The sequence below is a fragment of the Aegilops tauschii genome, chromosome 2 (genome assembly GCF_002575655.3).
Source record: "Aegilops tauschii subsp. strangulata cultivar AL8/78 chromosome 2, Aet v6.0, whole genome shotgun sequence".
Lineage (NCBI taxonomy): Eukaryota > Viridiplantae > Streptophyta > Magnoliopsida > Poales > Poaceae > Aegilops > Aegilops tauschii.
Genome location: NC_053036.3, coordinates 30,669,570 through 30,676,369, shown reverse-complemented (window position 1 = coordinate 30,676,369; position 6,800 = coordinate 30,669,570). Strand labels below are relative to the sequence as shown.

The following is a 6,800-nucleotide window of genomic DNA, read 5'->3' as shown; positions in this document are numbered from 1 at the left end:
ATTTTAAATCCATAACCCTTCTGCTGTTAAGACGGCGCAACAGTTTGAGCACGGACCAGCTGAAGATAATTGGATCCGGAACCGATATTCAAATCGCGCCCCACCTGCTGTGTTGCGCACATGCGGTGTGTACGCAGCCCGCGGAATTGCTAGCACCAGTAATTTATTTTGTTCAAACGTTGAATCGGTGGCATAATCATGGTGAGGATGCAATGGATTACCTGAACAGGAGATCCATGGCGAGTGAGATGAAGGAGGCCGATAATTTTTCGGTGACGAGCGAACTCTGCGGAGGGATCAGGATTGGCTTTCCTTTGGAGAGCCAGAATATGCCTCGCCTGTCGCCACCGATGCTAGATGGAGAGAGATCTGGAACTCATCTGTGGACGGCCCCACAAGTTAGTCAAATACTTGGAGGAACTATTTGAGAGCCCGCATGTCAGTATGAGTTTGAAGTCCACGTACCACATTTTCTCACCCCAGATGGAGGTACTCCTCGTAGGACTCATATAAGGCCGACCCCACAAGTTAGTGAGAGACTTAGAGGAATTAGTAACTGAGAGCCCACTTGTCAGTGTCGTCGACAGTCAAGTGACTTTCGTTAGGTTTCATGGTTATCTTTGTGTTAAGTGTTGCACAAGCAAATTAGCATCAGAGGATCTCACTTTGGTTGAGGTTGTAGTTTAATTAAAAATTAATATATGTATATATTTATATATGTCACTTATATAGAACTAAAAATATATCTCTCTTGCGTTGTAAGTGTAAAAGGTTAGTAAGAAAGATTGAGATCGACTTCGAAATGTTTCAACACTGATACTGCAGGTTTATAACCTTTATATTTATTTCGTCTCTTTTTCGGGCAGATGTTCAGGAGTGCGTCATCTAGTCAGGACAACAGGGACGGTCGGTCTTTGAACGACATCAGCAAGGATTATGGGAGGCAGGTAATAGTAAGGCAGTTGAACATTAGTGTTTGGTCTTTTATTTCTGGGACGTTTGCTGTCAACAACAACAAAAATGATTTATATATCCTGGATGAATGATGTAATATCTATTTATCCTGTGCATCTACTCTGCAGTTGAGTATAGAAAGGTGGAAGAAAAAAATTACTAGAAAACGAGAAGAAGATCAAGGATGCAGATGCTGCCAAACACGCACATGCCATGCAGGCTGGAATAATTGGAGTCAAGAGTGAGATACAAGTTCTTGGCAAACGTCCCAACCAGGAGCATGGTGTGCAACAGACACCTGCGAAGAGGAGCATTCTAAGCAGCAGAGACTCCACTAAGCAGATTGTGCAGGTAACGGCGAAAACTTGAAACGCTGGTTTTAACGTACGTGGAAGTTTTACTCGCACATGCCTCTAATTATTTTTTGGTTTGAAGACACAGATGCCCACAAAGGCGCAGAGTGGGCGTTGTGACGGCCCAGCGTTTGTAGGCGGTCATAATGAAGAGGTACAGGGTAACAGAATTTCCTTTGATGCAAGCAGAAGGATCATTGGCAACAAAAGCATTGGTGTTCAAGGATTCGGTACGGTTTGCACAAGCAAGAAGAGCCCAACGACAAAATCCAACATAGGAGCAATAAACTCTACCATACAGCAATACAGGTGACAGCATATACAAACGTCCAACAACATTTAAAGCAAATGTATATTTTTTTGTGAGCAATTTTTTCTTTGTTTTCGTCTGCTATATTTAAATTGTAGTATCTTCCACACGCAGGTGTACGAACAAGGAAGCAAGTATCGTGGTAGTCCACGGATCGATGAAAACATAAGGCAAGGTCCTTTGAAAGGATCACCTGTGGCGTTCAACACGAGGGGTCCTTCCAAAGGATCTCCGATGGCATTCAGAATCGTCAGCGAAATCACCAATGCACGGAGGTTGTCGCCAAGTTTTGCTGGACAAGAGAGGCATGGGAAAACAAAGGTGACGTCGGAACTATGCTTTTTCAATTCAACACACAAACAGTTTTATGGAAGAACAGGGTAAAGTGCAAAACAGGAGGATGGCTGTATCTGCAGTTGTTCTTTTGTATACGATGTTGTTGTGCCTCTCCGGTTATGGTGTAAACAGAAGCACATCTGTGCCTCTTTGTGCAGATGTGTGTGTAGCATGGTCACATTCGTGCTGCTGGGTGTAATGTGAACAGTGCATCTGGTGTACCGCTTATACTCAGTGAAGAGGCACGGGTCTGGTTTTGGTATACCAGATGAGCCCTGATGAGTCATATAAATCTTTTGTTTAGAAATTAAAAAAATGCATATGCTGCTCTGGACATCTAATTCTGTTTCGTGCCATGTGTTCAGGATTTGGCGGAGGGGATAACAGATGAGGCAAAGAAATATCATAGTTCTCCATCCATTTCGAAGGAAACGCAACGTTCACAGCAGCAAGTATCGTACAGCGCTAGCACGGATTGCATGGTAGAAGCAGCACAATCCCTTGGTTGCATGAGTGCCGGAGAAACAGGTAGCAGCATTGCACAATGCAACAGTGGAGAGGCAGACTCATTTATGGATTTGACCGTGCCATGCAGAAACGACGCTGCTGCGTGTGACAAACAACAGAGCAGCAGCAGCTCTGCTGTAAGTGGACCTGTGGTTGGCGATGAAACTGATGTCGTCAGAAGTGAATGCGATCAGACGAACGAAGACACGGTAGACAGAATCATAATGGCGCCGCCGACCATTGTAGAGAAAGAAATGGACGACATGTTTAAAGAAGGCATATACCCAACGATTCAAGAGGTCACCGAAGCGGTCGAACCAGAAGGTGGTATGGTATTCGGATCTTTGGATGAGTGCATTTTCTTTTTCTAAAGATATGCTAGAAAGGCTGGCTTTGCTGCCAAGCGATCAACGAGCAGAAGATCGACATATGATCAGCAACTTGACAAGCAGGTGTTTCAGTGCACCAAGGATGGGCAGAATAAAACAACTGAGAGACATGTTAAGGAGAGAAGGAACAACTGCTTGATCCGGACAAGCTGCCCACTCCAAATAACAGCCAAGAGGGATACAGATAGGAGGAAATGGTATCTGAAGAACGTGCGTCTAGAGCACAACCACCAGCTTCACCCATCTGATTGGATGCTGAAGTTCATGAGATGCTATAAGAAGATTACACCTCAGGAGAAATTCTTTATACAAGTGCTGCAGAAGGCGAGGTTAGAACCAAGGAAGGTTATGCGGATTTTTACTGCCATGGGGAAACCGAGGCGAGAAATTATGTTCGACACGATTGACATAAGCAACATTGCATGCCGGGATAGGGCTGCAGAGCGCGGCACTGATATCGCAGACACCATGAAACTGTTTGCCGATATGCAGAGGCGGAGGCCGGGATTCCACCATGTGGAAGAGACAGAGAACAATGTAGTGCGCAGCCTGTTCTGGACAGACTCCTTGTGTAAGATGAATTATGATCTATATGGAGATTTCGTGTCTTTTGACACGACATTCTCTACGAATATATATGGCTTGCCATTTGCACCAATTATAGGTGTCGACAACCATGGGTCGACCGTCCTGTTTGGAGTAGGTCTTTTGAAGGATGAGAAAATAGGGTCATTCAAGTGGCTCCTAAGCATGTTTGTCGAGGCAATGGGAGGTAAAGAGCCGAAATACATAATAACAGACCAGGACCAGGCGATGAAGACTGCAATAGAGGAAGCTCTTCCGAGAACGAGGCACAAGTTCTGCTGGTGGCATATTAGGAACAACCAGAAGGAAAATAATGCAGCAGTGTTTGCGCAACACCCAGGGATGTCTGATGATTTATTTCGAATCGTCAAAAACTCACTAGATCAAGACGAGTTTGATCGTGCCTGGAAAGAAGCCATTTCTATGCACAAGGTGGAAGGCAACGAACACCTGAACATGCTATGGGAACTCCGAAATTTTTGCGTGCCGGCCTACTTCAAGGACTGCTTCTATCCTTTCTCGTCAACAACCACTCGCAGTGAGAGCACGAATTCAATGTGGAAGAATTACGTCGACCACAAGGACACTATAAAAAGGTTTGTTGATGCGTATCACATGATTCAGCAAAATTGCCTCGCCACTCTTGACAAGAAAAGACACCGAACAGAAGAGAAGGCACCATCACTAGAGACGGGTTTTCCGATTGAAAGACAAGCAAGTCAAGTATACACAAATGAAATTTTTAGGAAATTCCAGATGGAGCTATGGAACCGGACTTACTTCAAGTGCTCTGACCTGACAAAGGGGAGGGCGTATTTTTTTAAAAAGATTACTGAGCCTGGAGAAAAAGTGTGGAAACCATATCCGGGCGAGGAATTTGACAAGTCTGAGTTCAGGGTAGATGTGGATGAGCAAAAAGAAATATACAGTTGCAGCTGCAAGAAAATGAGTAGGGATGGCATTCAGTGCTGCCATGTGCTTAAGGTGATGGACCAAACAGGCATGATCAATCAACTTCCAAAATCCTTTGTCATCCCCAGATGGACCAGGAATCTATCAGAGAGTCTGAAAGTTCTGTCTACAAGTCAAGGTGATAGCATGACCGCACAAGACGATGAAACTATGAGATTCTTCCTCGCTTACGCTGAGTTGTCGGATATCCGTTCAAATGCTTGCAGAAAAGAGAAGGCATACAGTGTGCTTCATGAGTGTATGGTAGATATGAAAATAAAAGTCATGGCGGCACTTGCCGAGGAACCAGACACATGCATTCTTGCCAAAACTCTCAAGAACCCTCCCATGAGTGGCTCAAAGGGCACGAAAAAAGGAGATCAAATCAAAGCTGGTTCTGAGAAGAAAGGAAAAGGCAACAAAGCTGCATCCAAGTGCGGCCGTTGTAGAGTAAAGGGTCATAGGAAAACAAACTGCCTGGATAACCCAGAAGTCCAGGAGAGGATGTGGATTGAAGAGGAGAAGAGGAAATCGCAGGAGGAGAAGAGGGCAAGGTCAATGAAATGGCCGACAACACCGACAACACCATCGAGGACATCAAACGGCTCAGGACAATGCACTCCAAGCCCAGGAGGAAGACGTCATACGCCAGCAACTCCAACGACCCCACTGACAGCAGGGAGCATTCACCAAAGTCTTGCATCTATGCCAGAATCGAACATCACACAAGCCAGGCACACAGAATGCGTGCAGGGAAGCCCGGGACAAGGCACGGAATCTGCACAGTCCATTTTCAGAAAGGAAAGGTCTGAGTGGAGACTTTTTGGTACGGGAGAACTGTACGAATAGAAAAATTAAAAGGTAATAATGCAGCTTAAACAGGACGTAAGCAAAAGAATAGTGGCGACCGCAATCTTTCGCTTTGTTTTTATGTATGAATATTAATTTTACAGGTAAATAGGTTGAATAGCTACGCAGAAAGGTGGGGTTGCACAAGGGTCGAGAAGGAAGAATGGATCGCTGAACATTCAAAAACAAGGCCGCACGTGGAGCGATGAAATAGCAAGCAATTGGTGGGGAGGGCGGGCGGGTGTCGATTGTTTATTTTCTTGTGTTGTGGGTATAAGAACGGCTTGTAAGTTAATTTGCTGCAGAAACAAAACAAATTTAAATAAGAACGCCTTTTGCTTCTTTATGTATTTTTTACTCAGCGGAGAAAAATATCAAAGGCATAGGTTTCCTTGTTATTTTCCGCAGCCGCGTCGGTTTCTGAACGTGGATGTTGTAAGCATACAAGCATGCTTCTCTGCTGCGTGACAGAGAGATAAAAATAACCTAAGGCCACAGGCAGCCACGGCCATGCCACCGGTGAGTGTTCAACCGTGACTCTCATGGTTGCATGGTCACGCCCGCCGTTATGGAACGAAAACATTTTTAAGCACAGAATCTGGGTCGTGCTTCTGGGGCTGCATAACTGTGGCTTTCGTGGTAACGGTGCCTCGCCTGTTCTTACACATGTTCTTCTGTTATGAATGCATGTCTGTAAGTAATTTAAATAACCGTGCTTGCGATGCGTGTCCAACCGTGCCTCATGTGCCTTCACGCTGTGCTTCTGTCATGCAAAGATTTCAAACAGAACGGGTCACGGTTGTGTTTGTTTTTCTGTTTCACAAATGGATATAGGGCCTGGCAGTAGGTTCATGACGTTTGCTGTGAGAGAATCACGTCTTTACATGCTACGAAAGCACATGGAATCACGGTCGTGCCTGTGTGGCATGTAGAACAGTGTGTCTCATTCTTGAAAAGTCGTGCTTCTGCCATCACTTCACTTACTTGGTTTTGTCCGCGTTTTAGCAGAATCATCTGCAAAGCAGAGGCAGGGCCTTGAATCTTCTAGTGACTTAATTGTCAACGTGCCCGTGGAAAATTTTGCCGCTTGCAGAGGGAAGATGACTGTACAACCGTGCTTCCTGCGTCGAACAGATTCACAAAGACAGGCACGCTTTGTGAATGTGTGCGGTAAATAATTAAATCATGGAGGGGCACGCCCGTGCCTGGTCTGCAAGTACAACAGTGCATCTCGTACCATCAAAGCCGTGGCTCTATTTGATGCTTCAAGCAACCACCTAGCATTGACTTGTTACTACTTTTGAGTTTTCAGTGACCCAGTCGATCTGTCATGATCAGGACTTCTAGTTACTGTGTGTGTTCTACTATAAGTTTGAGTCTAATGTTGTATGCCTGTTGTTAAGTTCTATTATTAGTTAATACCACTTTTTATGCATCTCTCTATATGTGTGCGCATATATAATGATTCATTTCTGATGATGTTAATTAATATGCCTCCTCGTGCCTCTTGTATCTGTAAGACTGTGCGTTTGTTATCACTGCACGGCACTTCCTCTGTGTATGTCT

General features: G+C 44.9%; 1 pseudogene; it reads left to right on the top strand.

Moving 5' to 3' along the window:
- Positions 1 to 212: 212 nt before the first annotated feature.
- On the top strand, positions 213 to 6,095 carry LOC141040678 (protein FAR1-RELATED SEQUENCE 5-like; annotated as a pseudogene).
- Positions 6,096 to 6,800: the final 705 nt, after the last annotated feature.